A 17,948-nucleotide genomic window follows, 5' to 3' on the forward strand; every position below is an offset into this window, starting at 1 on the left:
AACATGCAACAAACGAAAATTCGAGCGATCCATACTTTTCATGGCGAACTTCAAGAATTCCTTACAGTAGTTTACCTAATATCGATATATCACAATAGGTATGATCGTTAACGAAATGACAGACAGCTTATCATGAACTGGATAAATGAAGCTATAAGATGTGAGAGAACCAAATTTCTTCCCGAAATACTATCTTTACAATCGTTTGAGAAAGATCACAGATTTGTAAGCGAGCACGTGACATTGTTTGCTTTCGAGGTTTTTTTTCAGTTTATTGGCTTTTAGGACGTCCCCATACTGCCACCTCAAGAGTGGAATGTCAGTTGTGACTATACGAACGTAAGGACAACAGATCATCCAGTCTCCAAGCAGAGAAAAGTCACTGACCCAGCCATGAATCGAACCCGGATCCCTTTGGTTAGCAATCTGCACTGACTTCACAGCTACCAAGGTGGACATCTCGAGGGCTGTCTGAGAGTTCCTACCCTATATGTGGGAAGTCAGAGGCCAAACAGGGTTCCTGATCGGCCACCACAGGTAGCAGCTGGGAATTTTTATTATGCATGGCTCTGCACACAATGCCTGGTTTACGACTCCACTGTGTAGACGCGTTCCTTCAGACCATCGCCCCAGCCCAGGCCTCAGCTGGCACCACAGCAGGTAGCACAGCACTGTTCTGCTGGTCTGCTGGAGACCTGTCTCGATGAGGCGCTGCCCTGTCTGCCTTGTGTGGCTGTGGACCTGTCCGGCAAGATTTACTAAGGGATGGGCTCGACGCCAATTGCTTTCAACTTCCAACAAGCTGTTTCTATGAGCTAATAATCATAAAAATATCTCATACTTTTAGCGCCCTACCAGGCTCCATCAACATCTGCTCAGGCTGTTAACTTTCTAGAGTCTTGCTCAAGGTGTGTCAGGTTGTAATGAAATCTTTAATAATTTTCTGTATGCGAAAAATTAGGTGAGAGAGTGTGAGAGAGTAACTTGTCCTCTCTCATTGCTACATTAGCAGTTTTGCAGAGGTTTGGAATTCTGCCTGTTGGTAGTGCCTCTTTGAACATGTTTGTAAGAAAAGGTGTGGCTTATGGTACTGTTTGTTTTAACGTTTCTGTCTGGGCCAGTTGCTTTTCGGTTTTTAAGCCTGCTGATTGCCATCGCGAGTTCTTCTTGTGAGAATGGTATGGTTACACTGTCTTTGACGTATGGATGCCTCATCCTGTATCTTAGGTGTCGCTCCTCTTGTTTGGGTTCGTCATCTGAGAGGAGTCTGTTCAGGAGATATTCTGCTGTGCTTCTCCACCGATAAGCCATTGTTTCATCGGCTTGTTTTCGTGTTGACAAAACTGTCGGTGTCTCAACTCGTTCTGTTTCTATACTGAATGGTTGTCCCCAGATGTCGTTTCGTAATTGGGTTTTGACGAAATTGGTCAGTAGTCTTGCCTTGTTGTCTTTAGTTGTTTTTGGTATTTCGTCACGATGCAGGTCGAGTCTCATCTGTCTTTCAGGAGCCGTCTTTGGTTGTTGGTAGCACTCTCTCTTGTGCCGTGAATCCTTCCTTAATCTTGCCAATTCTGTCAACAACTGTTGTTTCTGTTCTCAGCCAGTTTTGCCCGTGGTATAGCTGCTTCCGGTGCTCTTTGTAGGACTTCTGTCAGAACATGCGTTTTAAAATCAGTACTGCCTTGAAAAGTGTGTAGTGACGATACCTCAACAACGTCTCGAACTTTTTGCCAGTCGGCCCTTCCTATGAGTAGATGCTGCTGCTCCTGGTACATGCTACGTGGATTGACATATCTGTCTGTAATTATGACGACTGCATTGTTGTCACTGTAAGTGGCTCTGTCTAATACCCTCCATGTGTTGACCAGTGAAAGAGGTTTTGCGTTCGCTAGAGAAAAATCTATAAACGTAAACATGGTCTGTAGCAGGTTATAATGCGATGTTTATGTAATCGTGCGATTAGCTAATTTCGACTAAGCGTCATTGACAAGCAGCTGTAAAGCCAACATGGAAAAGCACCACATTGTCTGTATAGATCGCCACGTGTAAATAACACTTTACACACCTCACATTAAGATAAACGTTACTACACGAATTTTTACTTACATGTGTAACAACTGTATTTCAAGTCATTCTTAAATCACTCTTAATTACAAGTAAAAGTAGCCATATTTCGTCATCTCACGAAAAGTTTCACACTACAGAGTCACCTTTTAAGATAGTATTCTGAACTATGTACGACATGGTAACTGACGGCAGCTGGTAATTTGTTGTCAGAGATACATATTCATAAAAATGGTTCAAATGGCTCTGAGCACTATGGGACTTAACATCTGAAGTCATCAGTCCCCTAGAACTTAGAACTACTTAAACCTAACTAACCTAAGGACAACACACACATCCATGCCCGAGGCAGGATTCGAACCTGCGATTGTAGCAGTCGCGTGGTTCCAGACTGAAGCGCCTATAGCTGCTCGGCCACAACGACATATTCATAAAAAGACTTTAAGGTTCTCGATAGCACATATCATAGGCACGTTACATATATTGCTGACGTGCCAGGCTTAGCTGATGTCATGTACAAAAACAGTCAGGATACATTAAGGGCACACAAATGGACATAAGGTATACAGTACATGGCATATTGTGGGGCGGCGGATAAGTTCGTATAAATTTAGTCTAATGTATAAATGCTTGCGTGTTGAATCAGTTTCTGGCTTTTAGAATGTTGTTAATGCTGTCTTTCGCCGTTCTCAACACTGGCTCTCTATTTACTTCTTGGCACCCAGAAAGTGATTTAATAAAACATGGAGCCAGTATTTAGAGATCCTAGTGCCCACTTCAATTGAGATACCATTATAGCTGCAGCTTATAGCTCTGAGGAATTAGGAGATTGTCCGGGATTTCTAGTCAAAAACGGTTTTCCAAAATAGTTGAGTATATTCTGAAATTCACTGATAAAAAAAAAAACACAAGTATCCCTACAACCTAACTAACAGAGCAGTTCAGAGTCTAATGCGCTGATGCAATTATGAATGTCCGAACTAAATGTTAAAAGAATGCTCGCCATAATTTGATGAAAATACTTCATCAAACGCCACGCTAAATATTTGGTAGAATGTCTGTCCCGCGACGGCACGTGAAAATACGACAATACGCAAACTGAAGCTAGATAATGAAAATCATTCCAGAATTAACACTTCACATGAAATGTTTTCATGGTTCCGCGTATCTCTAGTAACTTAATACGGCACCCGAGGCTGTTTGTAGCAGTGACACTGATGCGATGCGGCTCCCGACACAGATGGCGTGTCATTCAGCGCTTGGAGAGAACTGGGGCCTTCTTTCCTCGCGCAGCGTTCTTATAATTATATAAAGCCGCGGTGCGGACGGCGAAGGGAACGCCTGATCTTTTCGGCTCTCTCGACTAGCCGCTGGGCTAGTAACGCACCACTTCAAGTTACATAATAATTTATAGCTTCTTTTGCTGATGGCCGAACAAGCTCTTAATTTAAACGTGCATTCAGCACGCAGGTAAGTATTGATAATAAAATTTTGACGTGGCTAAGTTAAATATTTTGGGCGAGAGAATTAATTAAATTACACTGCACGCAGTAGATGAGCTCTGAACTGGTCCTTTTGAGATCCGCTATCGCTATAATTTTATAGGTATTCAAAAGAAACTTTACACATCTTCATAATCATAGCGGACCTCCAACCTATTTAAATCTAAACATCCTAGCCTTATTTATTAGCCTACTTAATCTATCTTGCTTCCTTCAGTTTTGAGACGAAAACCACAAAATCATGAATTTCCACTAAAATCTTAATTTGTGAAATCCAAAGTACTGTTTTTATTAAATCATTATGAAAGATGAATCTAAATATAAATTTTGAAGTCTCTAGCTCTTTTCTGTTGCGCCAATGATTTTTTTAGAAAAACGTCCAAATTTCGAAAATGACTTAAGTTATCGTACTGATATTCAACACACATTAATTTAGTATTATTCCTGACATGCTAGAAAAGTTTTAGGTCATTTGCTTGATTTTTAAGGTATTGCGCAACATTTATGACGTCAGAGCTAGTTACAGCAGACTGGCTGGCACACAATGGAAACTGATGTGAATTTACTACAGCGTGAGTAGGCTGCTTCCCTACAATATCACCAGACAAACTACATTATTTTAAACATATGTTAACAAAAATATATATGAAGTACGTACAAAATTCCACAAATAATTGAAATAGAATACTCCACGAACTGCTGGTGTGTCAGGTATAACGACTGCCTTACATCATAAGTCATCAGTGTCTGAAAGCTATTCCTAGGCACATAGAAGCCAGACCTGACTATTTGTACAGAAAGGTAACACACATAATTTTTTATTCTGAAGTAACAACCAATATGCAATGCTTGAAAAGGTGGCAGTCAAAAGTCACCTGCGTCATAAAATGTATCAACCAGAACTGGGAACATCAAGTACTTCATGACTTACAGTGTATGATAATAGGATAATGTAATACATATTAAAATGGGATGGGTTCAATATAAAGAGAAATGACATGTGAATAACTTTAAAAAGAGGAGAAAGGAAGCCTCAAAACAGGAAGAGTTACGAGGCCACATAAAGTAAGCATAACTCCATAATATAAAATGCGTAAAAATCAATATCATACTGCTAAAGGAAGAGCACTTTGTTACACTGTGTAGTCAAAATTCACTACATCGTACATTGTTGTACATGTTTCTATTTCAAAACAACATTCTTCCAATCATATTCATGCCTCTAATATTGAGCAAATACATGGTAACACATCACATTCTGTGAGGAAAGATATGTGGTGACCAACAGCAGAATTAAGAGGGGAACAGGTATAAAATATTGTATGACACAGATCAAGTAAACAGACGATCTGATACTTATTAAGAATAAAAAAGGTGTCAACAATTGTAGAATGTAGGGAGGGGTGGCAAACACATAACACTTGCAACAAGAAGTGCAGGAGCCACCGCGGGGTACACAACACAACAATTATATTGTTGTCACGATATAAATTCCGTTATTAAACTGAAAAATACCTACAAAAACATTTTGGTCATTTCAATAAAATACATCATATCGAAAAATGACGTGAGAAAGTAACGGCAAAAATAAGAAATTGTGAAACTAGTAAGGTTATGAGGCCTAAAATTGAGATATAAACCGTAGTTCTAAAGCAGAGCAGTTTGTGACGATACATATTCAACATTACTATATCACACATTATTGGATACGTAAAGGTGCCAAAACATTGTTCTCGCTATTATATACATGCCTCTAATATTGACAAATACATAGAAACGCATCACATACTTCGAGGAGAGATATATGGTAACCAACAGCAGAACTAAAGAAGGAATTAGTATAAATTATTGTTTGTGCACCGAGTAACAGATGAACTATTTATTAATAATAAACACGGTTTCAATAGATACAAATGTAGGGAGGGGCGGGAAACAAATAATACTTGCGATATGAAGTGAAGGAGCCATTGCTGTTCATACAGTGTAATAGAGACATTACAAGTATACTGTTGTCTCGATGTAACATACGTTATAAGCTTACAACAACTGTAAAAACCCTTTGGGAGCTGTTCACTGTAAATCTAAATTGTCAAAGACAAGAGCCGTTAAGTCCCATAGTGCTCAGACCCATTTGAACAAGAACCGTTAAAAACGAAAAAGATTACGCACGGCAAAGACAGGCAGCAAAGGGTCGGAGGTTGCATTAAAATGAAAAAGCAACATCGAAATACAATGCACAGAGCCTAACATAACACCTTTTTAAAATTCTGGAGGAAAATCCTGCTTTTCAACTCCGTTTGTTCATTTAGCACACATTCTGGTCGCTTAATAAAAACGGTATAAATTTCCATTTCTTCATATATATTTATTAATATACCTTTACTAGCAACATGTAAAACTTCTACTGTATTAGGGCCGTTCGCAGTATATTTGTTAGCAGTAAGTGATTGCTGAACGAAGATTTGTTACTAGTACTAATATTCCTATGTTCCCTCAGTATAGTTCCAAAATTTCTCTCCGTTTTTCCCATGTAATTTTTTCAGTCATCAGAACTGACATTATAGATCCCAGATTGCTTCATTACGTCAGCGTTGTGGGTATCATGGCGTAGAATCTGTCAATTTGATATTGTGTGCGAAAACTTGTCTGTACCTTCGTATGACGGAAAACCTTAGCCGTCTCATCAGAAACGCGTCCATAGTATAGCAACGTAGCATAGTTGACTTTTTCGTTAGGCTGTTCCTTTGTTTGTGTTATATTATCTGCATTATTTTCTGAAGAGGTGTTCAGTCTTTTAATGTGCATAGCTGAAACCATTCTACTATCATAACCGTTTCTACAAGTTATTTCCTTAACGTGTCTAATTCTTTACTCACTTCCTTATTATCAGGAGGAATGTTTGACAGCTACTTATCATCGCTTGAAAAAAGGCACGTTTATGTAAAACAGGATGACATGAGTCGTGATGGATTATGGTATCGGTTGTCGTTGGCTCACGATGGATGCCGAACATATGTGTATACCCCTTAAGTTTATTATTTTCAAATCTAGAAAACTAATAGTTTTATCTTAATGTGAGGTGTGTAAAGTTTATTTATACACGGCGATGTATGCAGACAATGTATTGCTTTTCCATGTTGGTTTTACAGGTGCATGACAAATACGCTTAGTCAAAATTAGTTAATCATACAATTAAATAAGCATCGCATTACAGCCTACTACGGACTATATTTACATTTATTAAGCATCTGGAGGTTGTGGATCCCCACAATTTTATGAAATATCTATGTTATTTACGCCACCGGCGTCTCTGTGGTAGGTAGGTGGCTGTCCCTCCCTATTCACTATGAAGAGTTTGTATTCATTTACCGTTAAGTAATAGTTTTCCTCTGTCGTCAGGTCTGAGTTCCACATGGGGGATTTTGCTTTGATATCGGTTAGAATGAGCAATCTTTTTCTTTCTGGGTGTCGTTCTATGTCCTTTATTTCGCCTAAGAAGGGTTCTGTATCATACGAGTATGAGCGTATTAAACGACGTGAGCTATATAAATTCTGTCCGTCTGTTATTTCTGCTGTGGCGATGTGTTCAGAGCAAAACTGGGTTTTTTGTGTTACTATGGGGTTTTTATTAATGCTTTCACATTTGGTGTTTCTGCTATTGTGATGTAACGTAAGGAGAGCCCTGGAATCTTCCCGCCTCGCAGAAAGAGTTCCTGAAGGCAGGCGATGTCTGCTTTTGTTTCATCTAAGAGCCTACCTAATTCCGTATTTACAAGGGTACAATCCTGGCATTTTAGTTGCATTACCTTCAGAGTCTCTAGTGAAGGAAAAACACTTTCTGGTTTCCTTAAAATCCAAAAGCACATGTCCGTGTGCCCTCACGAAGTTCTTGTATACTTTCCCTAGGTTTAGGCCCTCTCCCCTTCGCGCACATGCCTCCCCTAAAAGCTTGCATAGTTATTTGCGGTTCTTTGGGAGATTTTAAACCTTTAGGATCATCATGTTAGTTGTTCTGTAATTGGGAAGCAGATTTTATTCCTGTTTTCATGCTTCGCAGGACCCCTTTGGTCGTCATCGGCTGCACCCTTACAGCACAGACGTACATCGATGACGTTCTACGCCCCATTTTGTTGCCCTTCATGGCAAGCCATCCTGGGCTTATATATCAGCAGGACAATGCCCTCCCTCACACGTCGAGAGTTTCTACTGGTTGTCTTCATACTTGCTGCCTTGGCCAGCAAGTTCGCCAGCTCTCTCCCCAACTGAGAACGGTTGGGGTGTTATGGGCAGGGCCATCCAACCAACTGTGGGTTTTGACGATCTAACGCGCCAGTTGGTCACAATCTGCCACGATATCCCTTAGGAGGGCATCCAACAACTATATCAATCAATGCCAAGCCGAATAACTGCCTGCATAAGGGCCAGAGATAAACCACCGTCTTATTGACCTCAATTTGTTAAGCTCCTTCTCTTGATCAGGTCACCCAACTTTTGTGAAATTTGTAATCATTTGTTTGTACGTACAGGAACATCAAATCTGCCGATGTCCGTCCCATTTGGATAATTTCCTCATGGTGCACAGTATTTTTAATTTTTTTTTATTTTTTTATTACGCAAGGAGTATTTTATTTGAAGCCGATTTGAAAGCTTGTAATTAACAATGTTAACTTTAGTAACTTCAAACTGAATTAATACTGAATAATTAAATTTCGAAATAAATATAATACATAATAAGTAACCAAGTTCCTCGACAAATAACGAAACCTTAATCTCTTATGCCAGATTCATATTCGAACACACGCTCTGGATATGACCGTACAGACCACCTCATCAGTATCGTTAAAGCTATACGAAATGTACAGAATTAAAATTTCACCTTTATTGGATCATGTTGTGAATTGGACGCCCATATCAAGCGGTCAAGTACATGCTGAAAGGAGGGCTATTGACTAGTTTCAGTACAGATCCTCTCTTCTGCAGGAAGAGTGTTGTGGTGTAGCCTACTTTTTAAGGGACATTAGCGTACATTTTTAGAATGCTGGAATCTTGGTGTCCAAAAATCTCCACTTTTCCTCGAGTTTCAACATCTAAAACATTGCTTCATTCGTTGAAAATGGCCTTCGAAAACAGGTATTTGCTCGACAGCTTTTCAAATGAAGAAAAGAGATGCTAACAGAATATGTTAATGACGACAAGTGCTGACTTACGTCATCTGTAATGAGCGTTTTCCACTACTTGCGTCAAGCGTCATTGTCAAGTGTGGAAACAGCGAAACGACCTCAACTTTTATGCCTTGGTGATGCTCCAGTTTGGGAAAAAACCACACACTAGTTTTTTTAGTGTCAAAATATACACCGTATTTTCTTGGAAGCGGAAATTACCATTTACTTATCTAAAGATATCCACAGGGTTTTCTAGTTTACGAACGTGCCCATTATCAGTTATCACGGCTCGGTCGGTGGACGGGCAAGCGACGGCACGACAGACGTGGCTTGGCTACAACTCGGCCGCACTGCTGGGTGCGAAGTACTCTATACTGAGCGAGTGGCCGCCAGTTCAGGTAAGCTGAGCTCTTTGGCGACTTTGCTCAAATACCGTTGTGCGTACAGTCGTTTCACAAGCTACGGCTTTCCCCGCATCGCATCACGCGTAAATGATTGCATTTGGAACTTTTGGGTGATTATATGTTACTTATCCGGTAATTATTAATTATATAAAATGAAGCTGGATCTGAAAAAGGTTGCACAAACATCCAATCATATCTTGTAAAGATTTCAAAGCGGTACAAACGTTGACAATTTGTTTTAAATATGCAAAAACCTAAAACTGAATTTCACAAAAGAAAACCGAAAAGTACTTTCCTAACATGAAAACCCTCCGCTCTCCTTCCCCCGATTCCTTAAAGAATCTAAATTCATGTAAAGAACAACTTCACACGTCCAATTACTTCGCAAATGAATGAATAGGTTGAATATTTGACGTTAATGAGAAGACATTTCAATTTTTACGTCATCATATCTCCTGAACTGTTGGTCGGATAATGGTACAGTCTTGCATATGGATTGAATGGTACATGTGGATGCTATCTGCAAAATGTGTTGTGAATAGAGTTAGTGGCAAGTAAGTAATAAATTTAAACTTCATGCCTGATGCTGAAGTTTTACTACATGAACATCGCAAATGCAGTAAGCGATAAACTTTTATCTTTTCATTATTTTGTTATTAACTTTTACTTAGGGTGCTTTTCAGGACAGGGGAAGAGAACTCACCGGACTACACCCACTCCTTAACGTGAGCAAGAACTGAAACTATGGTAATTCTTTAAATTGAATACAAAATTATTTTAAAAATTTGAGGCAACCTGGGAAATTCACGTTTACGATACCCGCTGCTTGTACCAAGTTAAATTGATGATATCCATGTCTTCTGGTACTTCACTTTTTCTTTGTCAAGCACTGTGTTTAAAGAATGTTGCCTGACAAGTTTTCTTCCGTGTCCTGTAAATTATTCTACGTGAAAATCAACTAAGGGAGGAGGGGAGCGGTCTAGAGTCACTTGCCAAACCTGAAGACGAATATGCAAAGTGAAGCTTCATTACCAAGTACTTTCTTAGACCACTTCTGAAGAAATTTGATGTTTTTATGTTAAGTCTCATTTTTTTATACAGCATAAAATACAGAGGAATTTTGTAATGACGACCCTAAGGTCGTGAAATAAGATGAGGATTTTTTAAAAAATGTCTGTATTAAGACAGTTTTGAAGCTAGAATTACGAAATTTGGTACATGGTTTCTCGGTCACAAAAAGATACGTTATTCAGAATTTTTGGAAATTCAACACAAAAAGCGGTGAAAATTAATTATTGAAGAAGTACTAAAACGCTTTAAAGCTGCGTTTCTGAAAACTTGTATTTGACTTCCTAGTTAGAGATAAAAACATATACACTCCTGGAAATGGAAAAAAGAACACATTGACACCGGTGTGTCAGACCCACCATACTTGCTCCGGACACTGCGAGAGGGCTGTACAAGCAATGATCACACGCACGGCACAGCGGACACACCAGGAACCGCGGTGTTGGCCGTCGAATGGCGCTAGCTGCGCAGCATTTGTGCACCGCCGCCGTCAGTGTCAGCCAGTTTGCCGTGGCATACGGAGCTCCATCGCAGTCTTTAACACTGGTAGCATGCCGCGACAGCGTGGACGTGAACCGTATGTGCAGCTGACGGACTTTGAGCGAGGGCGTATAGTGGGCATGCGGGAGGCCGGGTGGACGTACCGCCGAATTGCTCAACACGTGGGGCGTGAGGTCTCCACAGTACATCGATGTTGTCGCCAGTGGTCGGCGGAAGGTGCACGTGCCCGTCGACCTGGGACCGGACCGCAGCGACGCACGGATGCACGCCAAGACCGTAGGATCCTACGCAGTGCCGTAGGGGACAGCACCGCCACTTTCCAGCAAATTAGGGACACTGTTGCTCCTGGGGTACCGTCTCCATGAAGCTGGGCTACGGTCCCGCACACCGTTAGGCCGTCTTCCGCTCACGCCCCAACATCGTGCAGCCCGCCTCCAGTGGTGTCGCGACAGGCGTGAATGGAGGGACGAATGGAGACGTGTCGTCTTCAGCGATGAGAGTCGCTTCTGCCTTGGTGCCAATGATGGTCGTATGCGTGTTTGGCGCCGTGCAGGTGAGCGCCACGATCAGGACTGCATACGACCGAGGCACACAGGGCCAACACCCGGCATTATGGTGTGGGGAGCGATCTCCTACACTGGCCGTACACCACTGGTGATCGTCGAGGGGACACTGAATAGTGCACGGTACATCCAAACCGTCATCGAACCCATCGTTCTACCATTCCTAGACCGGCAAGGGAACTTGCTGTTCCAACAGGACAATGCACGTCCGCATGTATCCCGTGCCACCCAACGTGCTCTAGAAGGTGTAAGTCAACTACCCTGGCCAGCAAGATCTCCGGATCTGTCCCCCATTGAGCATGTTTGGGACTGGATGAAGCGTCGTCTCACGCGGTCTGCACGTCCAGCACGAACGCTGGTCCAACTGAGGCGCCAGGTGGAAATGGCATGGCAAGCCGTTCCACAGGACTACATCCAGCATCTCTACGATCGTCTCCATGGGAGAATAGCAGCCTGCATTGCTGCGAAAGGTGGATATACACCGTACTAGTGCCGACATTGTGCATGCTCTGTTGCCTGTGTCTATGTGCCTGTGGTTCTGTCAGTGTGATCATGCGATGTATCTGACTCCAGGAATGTGTCAATAAAGTTTCCCCTTCCTGGGACAATGAATTCACGGTGTTCTTATTTCAATTTCCAGGAGTGTATGTTTCAGTGTTTTTAGGAATTCAACCCCTAAGGTGGTGAAACATAGGATACAAATTTTTATGAAAATATTTCGTTATATCGGTTAGAAATAAAGAACTGTGTCTTCTTTTTAATCGGGCCCACAGCATAGAATACGTCATAAGATAATATTTTGTAATGAATAATTCCAGGTAAGTTGCTAATGGTTTAATTAGTTAGCTTTCTTTTTTACTACAAGATTATTTGGGCTGTAGCACCGTTCTCAAGTAAACCTGTAGATGTTCCATTTGGTGAGTATACATTTATAAAAAATGTACAGAAATGTCAGTTTGCATACATTCTTATATGTAGTTGGAATAGATGCCCATATTGCATAATTGAGTAAACTGTCAAGTGTATTTGTTGATAGTTCGCTATAACCAAAGTTTTGTTTGTATGCAATATTTTTGAGAAATACTTTTGACAGCTGGAATGACAGTTTATTCTCTTAGATTGTTTATGTTTACAAAACAATCTTCGCTAGCCAGGAATGTTAGTTGCATTTCATTGCTATTATAATTTTGTTATCATTTGTATCTATGGCATCTTTCGTTTTCTATCTACTCTGAATTTTATCTGTTTTCGTTTTCCAAAACGTTACTAAAATGTTCTGGGTAAGTTATGTGTTTGAGATAGATTTGTTCATTAATTATATAGTTTGGATAATTTTTTGTCCATGTATATATTTATAATTCTCTGAATATGTCCATGGTATGTCCTTTCGTTTTCTATGTAAAACCTGTAACGTATTTTTGATATGTTCTGCTGCTTGATTTTGGCTTTTGAGCTGCTGGTAAAAGCTTGATTGATTGCTGTCGCAATTTCTTGTGTGTTCTTTGAATCTAATGATAAAATTTCTTCCTGTTTGACCGTTATAGAATTTTTCGCGGAGCGATTTCATCTCAAATCATACAGGTCAAGATACCATAGATACAAATGATAACACCATTATAATAGCAATGAAACGCAACTCACATCACTGACTAGCAAAGACTGCACTGTAAACACAAAGCACATACGAAAATAAGCTGTCATTCTAGCTGTCAAAAGTGTTTCGCAAAAATATTCTATACGAACAAAACTTTGATTATAAAAATCTGTCAACAAACAGACAGTCGAGAGTTTACTCACTGATGCAATATGGGCATCTGTTCCAACTAGATGTGAGCATGAATGTGAACTAACCTTTCTGTACGACTTTTATAAATGTAAGTGTACTCACCAAATGTAACATCTACAGGTTTACTTGACAATGGCGTTAAAGCCGAAATAAGCTTGTAGTTAAGAAGGGTCACTAATAAATCATTAGCGGCTTACCTGGAATTAGTCATTACAAAAAGTAATAAAGTGTTATGGGATGAAAATTTCCACGGAAATCACCACAAGAACTCAAAATCCGGGATTAAAAACCCTCCGATTCCAGCTATCAGAATTGTCTTTTGGCCAGAAGTATATTCGGAAGAGACCATGCCTGAATTAAGTCATACAGTCTATGGGAGTGAAGCAGTGAGGGCTAAGGTAGACATCGTGTAGGTTTGATCGTAAGTAAAGCAGACAACAGATTTCGGTTCGTTGGTAGAACGCCGGGGAAATGCTGTCTACATAGGAGATTTCTTACAAAAAATATCCTGTGAACCATACTGGAATATTGCTCAAGTTCAAAATGGCTCTGAGCACTATGGGACTTAATTTCGGAGGTCATTAGTCCCCTAGAACTTAGAACTACTTAAACCTAACTCACACATCCATGCCCGAGGCAGGATTCGAACCTGCGACCATATCGGTCGCGCGGTTCCAGACTGTAGCGGCTAGAACCGCTCGGCCACCCCGGCCGGCATTGCTCAAGTCTGTGGGACCCGAATGAGGTATGACTAACAGGGGATAATGAACATATACCATTAAATGCTCAGGTGTGGCGATATCTGTTTTATGTAAAGATAATTTCTGGAGTACCCCGGCAGTGTGTTCTAGGATCGTTCCCGTTTATAGTGTTTATAAATGATGTAGTTGATTACGCAGGAGCTGTGCGACATTTTCCGCGGACGATTCTGTTGTGTGTAGGAAGCTTCGAACACTAGAGAGTGCTGCGTAATGATGCAAGACCTGCAGAGGATGGACAGTAATTAGTGTAGGAACAGGACTTGACTCTAGACACAAACAACGATAGTGTTCGACAATGTTCCTGGCAGGATTAGATGTACCTCTCGCCATGTGAGGGTAAGTGCAGCATTGGTGAATATGATCGTTGAAGTGGTCCTGGCAATATGGTGGGAGGAGGCATAATGTTGCGTGGGCTTACTGACGCCCAAATCTTGGAACACGATAAACTCACCAGTCAACGTAATTACAACATTGTTGTCCTTCCAGCTCTGGGAACGAGAGCACATTCGGCGAATAGACTAACCCGCCCACTTCCCTAACTTAAATCCCATCGAGCACATGTGGGTTGGGGAGACATACAGCAGCACATCCACATGCCTGAGTGACCATCCAGTTATAATGTCAAACGCGTTGGTGGAGTAATGGAACGCCCTACGTCAAGAACTCCTCACCATCCTTGTGGCCAGCATGTCGTCCGTAGTCATCACACAGCCTATTAACACTTTGCCATCTGGTGACACCGTAGTGGTGTCATGCGCGAAATAGCGGTCAACGACCGGCGGCGACACCACAGTGGTGTCGTGTGCATAGTATCACTCAGTGGCCAGCGACACCACAGTGGTGTCGTGTGCATAGTATTGCTCAGTGGCCAGCGACACCATAGTGGTGTCGTGTGTATAGTATCGCTCAGTGGCCAGCGACACCACAGTGGTGTCGTGTGCATAGTATCGCGCAGTGGCCGGCGACACCACAGTGGTGTCGTGTGCGTAGTATCGCTCAGTGGCCAGCGACACCACAGTGGTGTCGTGCGCATAGTATTGCTCAGTGGCCGGCGACACCACAGTGGTGTCATGTGCATAGTATCGCGCAGTGGCCAGCGACACCACAGTGGTGTCTTGTGCATAGTATTGCTCAGTGGCCGGCGACACCACAGTGGTGTCGTGTGCATAGTATCGCTCAGTGGCCAGCGACACCACAGTGGTGTCGTGTGCATAGTATTGCTCAGTGGCCGGCGACACCACAGTGGTGTCGTGTGCATAGTATTGCTCAGTGGCCGGCGACACCACAATGGTGTCGTGTGCATAGTATCGCTCAGTGGCCAGCGACGCCATAGTGGTGTCGTGTGCATAGTATCGCTCAGTGGCCGGCGACACCACAGTGGTGTCGTGTGCGTAGTATCGCTCAGTGGCCAGCGACACCACTGTGGTGTTGTGTGCGTAGTATTGCTCAGTGGCCAGCGACACCATAGTGGTGTCGTGTGCATAGTATCGCGCAGTGGCCAGCAACAGCACTTTAGTATCGTTTTCATTCTGACGGTGTTTTGTTTAGGTAACAATAAGCTACACACGTCAACAAGTTTTTTGTTTTTATAAGTATTTGTGCCCTTTCATCATGGCGGACGAAAGAGACAATAGGATTATTTACAATGATGCAAGGACGTCGTCTTGTGAGACGTTCCGGACGACTTCGCTGATTGGGAAGAAGACAGTGGATATCAAAAAAATGAAAGTGAAGCAGAATCGTCGGAAGATAGTGAAATACGTCTAAGAAGAATTCGGCGAACGCTATGGTTGCCAACTGATACGGATGAATCAGACGAAGAAGACTATGATTTACTGAGGACCAATAATAAATTTGAAGGATCTCCAGGTCCAAACCATATTTCCCAAAGATACACAGAGCGTCGAGGACATCGTATAATTGTATATTGGGAACGATCTACTTGAATATTTTAGCAACGAAACCAACAAGTATTACAGTCAAAATTGCAATAGAAGGAAACTGGATAAAAAAATGCCAAATTTGTCGACGTTACGGGACCAGAACATAGAAAATGGTTTGGGCTTGCTATCCTTATGGGAATTGTAAAGAAATCAAGGATCGATGATTACTGGTCGACGAATCCCTTGATAGACACACCGATATTTCGCAAAACGATGTCCCGTAACCGATTCAGAGAAATATTACCATTTTTAAATTTTTCCGACAGCAACAATAAACCGCTTTTCAAAGTGCAATTCGTAATCGATTATTTTTCCAAAAAGTTTAAAGAAACGTTTAATCTAAGTCAAAACATCTCAACTGACGAAGGAATGATACCGTCGCGTGGACAATTAAATTTTAAAGTTTACAGTCCGTTGAAAATTACGAAATATGGCATTCTCATTTGGATGCTGTGTGATTCGGGTACGGGATACATTTCCTTACTCAAGATATATTCCGGTGCTGGACAACCTTTAGCAAAAACAGTGATGAACTATTGACACCTTCTTATGGAAAGTTGCATCACCTCTACATGGATAATTTTTATAACAGTGTAGAACTTGCAGAGAAGTAACTTGAAAAGAAAATTCGAGTTTGTGGAACGATACGGCAAAATAGAGGATTTCCGGTAAAATTAAATAGCGCAAAAGTCAATGTGTTTGAATCTTGTCATCAACGGAAAGGTGACAAGCGGCCAGCGACAAGCCTAGTAATCCTAATTAGCGCTTCCGGCGCCAAGCGAATAAATTTGTACGAGACGTGCGGACGGCAAAGTGTTAAATACTATTTCTCGCCTTTTGTAAGTCTAGGGAATCACCACAAATCGCGGTGACTTCAGTTTAATTACTACCTTTGAATAAAAGTGTCATTTCTGTTCGCCTCATGGGTATTGCTTTCTGCTATCTTCTACACTGTACAGTAGAAGTTCTTCCCGTATATAGTTCAAATGGTTCAAATGGCTCTGAGCACCATGGGACTTAACATCTATGGTCATCAGTCCCCTAGAACTTAGAACTACTTAAACCTAACTAACCTAAAGACATCACACAACACCCAGTCATCACGAGGCAGAGAAAATCCCTGACTCCGCCGGGAATCGAACCCGGGAACCCGGGTGTGGGAAGTGAGAACGCTACCGCACGACCACGAGCTGCGGACCCAAATGTCATCGAGCTGTGTTACCTCCTACTGACAAAGCAAGCCAAAGGTACTTTTGTCCTTATGTTCTGCACATCAGTGAACCTAGGACTAGCCATCTGGATCGACCTACAGGGGCAGCCATCGAGTTTTTATAATCACCTCAAAAAATAAAATTTACGCCTTTTTTCAGTTGCTTAATTGCAGTCTTGGGATATGTTGAAACTCCAATTGCACAGTATCTTAGCAAACCGTTAGAGGAGGTAAATCAAGAACGTGCAGCCCACTGACAATGCTGCGCCTATTTCATTGTGTTCCAGGACACCAGGCATGCATCTAAAAGAAACACGTAATTCTGATTTTTGGAGGTGGTTATTAAAACTCGATAGCTGCTCCTCGTAAAGTTAAATGACCACATAAAACAAACAGCACGAAAAGCAGATCCAGATTGAAATTCATTGCGAGTATGCTAAGGTAATGTAATACATCCACGAAGAAAGTGGCTTACAAAACAGTCGTTTGACCGATTCCAGAGTACCCTCATCAGCGCGGTATTCTCAGGTAATACTCACTTCAGTGCGGTAACTGTAACCTCCTCCACCTGTCCACTGCGCTTCCTCCTGCTACTAGTCATCTGGCCGGCGCGCGTACATGATACCGCCGAAATGGTACTCTCTACCGCGAGAGCATTAACACCACACTTCCGCACACTACAAGCGCTGGAACCCGTCTCCCGCTCTCTCCGCGCGCTCTGCACAACAACCCCCTACCCAAAGATTTTACAACGCACAAGCACTATTCTCGTTGCTAGTCGATGCAAATAACAATTCCTTTGGCTTTTTCCCAGTTTCACAGTAAAACACAGATAAATACAATGGAACGTCAACAGACTTCTACCTCAATGTACACATATAGTAAAGAAATGTCCTTACGTATTAAAAGAAAGTATTTAAATTACAAATATTTACATACAATTTAAAAAAATTATATACCGGTAGCAGGTGCCATGCATTCTGC

At 41.7% G+C, this 17,948-nt stretch overlaps 1 protein-coding gene across 1 annotated transcript in view; it reads left to right on the plus strand.

Moving 5' to 3' along the window:
* The first annotated feature begins 9,068 nt into the window (after window positions 1-9,068).
* The window catches only part of LOC124622570 (galactoside alpha-(1,2)-fucosyltransferase 2-like), a 105,192-nt gene continuing 96,312 nt past the window's right edge, over window positions 9,069-17,948 (plus strand). Inside the window, exon 1 of the mRNA XM_047148318.1 lies at window positions 9,069-9,126. The gene's annotated coding sequence lies outside the window, so the exon portion shown is untranslated. The remainder of the gene's footprint in view (window positions 9,127-17,948) is intronic.

Source organism: Schistocerca americana, chromosome 7 (genome assembly GCF_021461395.2).
Source record: "Schistocerca americana isolate TAMUIC-IGC-003095 chromosome 7, iqSchAmer2.1, whole genome shotgun sequence".
Taxonomy (NCBI): Eukaryota; Metazoa; Arthropoda; class Insecta; order Orthoptera; family Acrididae; genus Schistocerca; species Schistocerca americana.